Source organism: Belonocnema kinseyi, chromosome 3 (assembly GCF_010883055.1).
Source record: "Belonocnema kinseyi isolate 2016_QV_RU_SX_M_011 chromosome 3, B_treatae_v1, whole genome shotgun sequence".
NCBI lineage: Eukaryota > Metazoa > Arthropoda > Insecta > Hymenoptera > Cynipidae > Belonocnema > Belonocnema kinseyi.
The window spans coordinates 55,535,324-55,538,106 of record NC_046659.1 but is presented as its reverse complement, the minus strand read 5'-3'; positions in this window follow the sequence as shown (position 1 = coordinate 55,538,106).

Below are 2,783 nucleotides of genomic sequence, written 5' to 3'. Positions count from 1 at the left end.
AAAAAGTTTATCATTTTTTTATAATTTCATGCAAAATTATGTATAACAACTGCAAGACACTGATCCAAAAGCTTCTGTCAGATCCTTGCACATTTATTTATCTCAGTTTTGATGTTAATACCTATACGGTTCACGAAGCTCTCATCATGAATCCTTATGAGCTCTTTACCTTTTAAGAACTTTTAAATTTATAAGATATTTAAATATTTTATATAAATAAAATTATATTTACGTCATAAATTGCACAACAGCAGGGAAGAAGCTATTGTACAGGGGCATTTTCATATTTCGCGCCTTTAAAGTTGCATTCGGATCATCCATTCGGTCAAGTCCGTGCATCTTCGCATCAAGTTTATCATAGTTTCCATGGATGCGTTTGAAACTTCAAATGGATACAAGTGTAAAAAAATTCAGGTTATGTTATGTAGTAATTACAAATAATAAAAGTGTTTCATTAATAATGAAGTGAGAGTAATAATATTGTGCGCTTTTAGTGGGCGAAGACTTAATTGTGTTTAACGCTTATTTGCGGCATAAAAAAGGTATGTTATAAATAGACAGGATTTGTTTCAAATTAAGTGAATAAAATATTACATGCAGAAATATTTAATTGACATTATCTACAATTACTTACAGCGATTTCGGTAAAAAGGTGAATCCGACTATAACCTCGAAATAATGACAGATTGGCCCGGCATGTTTATTATACTTTCGATTGATTATTCTTTACCAAAGAAATGTTTTGTGATTTTGTATGTTTATTACTGACAGGGTCGGCAGTAATAATTTAAACAATAATTACTTAATAATTTAACAATCATTACTTATTAATAACTTTAATAAGTAACACAGTATTTCTGAAATTAATAACTGATTTACATTGTTTTTTTTTCACAGATCGATCATAGATGAATTCACATCATGACATGCAGATGGATTTGGTGCATTTCATTATTCTATTTTCGAAATTGCTATCTCTGGATCTGATTTCCAAACTGGAAAACTAAACTAGTTTAATTTTAATCAATCTATAGTTGAAAATAATGTGAAAAATTAAAAAATAAATAATTAATAAAAATAAATGAAATCAAATTTAGTTTAGAATAATAGGTATGTAAATCACGTTTGACAGAAAATTCTGTCAATAGATTTAGCTCCATCCGGTATGCAAGAACCGATATTTCGAAACGAGTTAATGTTAGTTATAGGACTCTGTTTCAAAAGGTCTCATTTGTCAAGATAAACTTAAATCATAATTTAATTTTTTTATTTTAATTTGAAAAATGATAAATTATACTGAGTAAAAATGCTTATTTTCAAGGGTTGCAAAATATCTCCAGAATTATAATTCATGGAAAATAAAAATTTTATATGACCTAATAATCTAAATAATGGGACCCTAAAATTAATTATAATTCAATCTGATGGTATAGGTGTATCGAAAAGATATCTCGAAGTAATTTAACTTGCCTGAATTTTAATTGATAAAGTATTTTGGGATTTTTTTACTTCAGAGAATTTTTTCTCTGGATCGCATTTTAAAATTTGCTTTGATCAACCACTAAAATGAATAAGAGACTCATTGATAATAGAAATGTAGCAGAAATGAATGCAGAGGCGAGATATTGGGACAAAATTTTTATTTTAATTTTTTCAGAAATTTTGCTATAATTATCTTTTAGTGTAATTCAAATCTACTCGGCCTGAAATAGTATTGTATATCTAGATTTATTTCTTATACAATCTTATCACTAGCGAGTCTCTAATTTATTTTAGCGGTTGATCAAACCGAATTTTGAGATGAAGTCCAGAGAACACATTTTCTAAAATACAAAAAAATTCTAAATAATTGATAAATTAAAATTCAGGCAAGTTAAATTACCGCGAGATGTTTTTTAGATACACCTACATCATAAAAATAAATTAGAATGAATTTTAAAGGCTGATCAAATGCCAATTTAGAAATCAGATCCAGAGATAGCGATTTCGAAAATAGAATAACTTCTTAAAAAAATGGAATAACAATTCTGGGCTAAATTATATTGTTTAGATAAATTGTCCAGGCGCCCTCTATATCTTTGTTTTTTATACGGTCCTCCCATGTTGCCCTATCTATGCTTTCGATTATCTTATTTTGGAAATCTATTCGCACATCCGGTTTCTGTAGGTTCTCAGTTTTGATTCGCGTTTGTTTTGCTTTCTTGGTTCTTTTTTTTCTCCATCCCCAACCTAAGTTAATTTTTGAGATCACAAGGTTATGATCAGTATTGCATTCAGGACCCCTCATGACTCTTGTATCTTTGACTAACTCTCTTATAGGCCAGTCAACGAAGCTGAATGAGGAGGCCTAAATGGAAATAATTTATAACAATGAAATAAGTTGTCAAGAAGCTTCCTTAGGGGGTCTTGAAACACCTCCAAAAATTCAGTAAATTTGGGGTGGGGCGCTCGAGCCGCCATCTTCCAATATGGCGGCCTATTTCATGTTTTTGGATTTTCCTTGGGAACAGCTGTTTTTAAAGCAAAAATAGTAATATAATAAAACACTCTAAATTTTCTTCTGAATAAAAAAGATTATATAAAATATTGCCATAAAGTGAATAGTTTGCCCGGAAAATTGAAAACATTGAATATTTTTGAAAGTTCATTATTTTTGCATTCATGAGCGATTGCCTCAGTGAAAACGAGTGCAGTTTATTGTTTCGAGCTTGGCTGAAGGTGAGCTACCGTGCAATATTGATAATTTCGTTGTAGCTGTATTATTTATTTAATACTGAAAATTA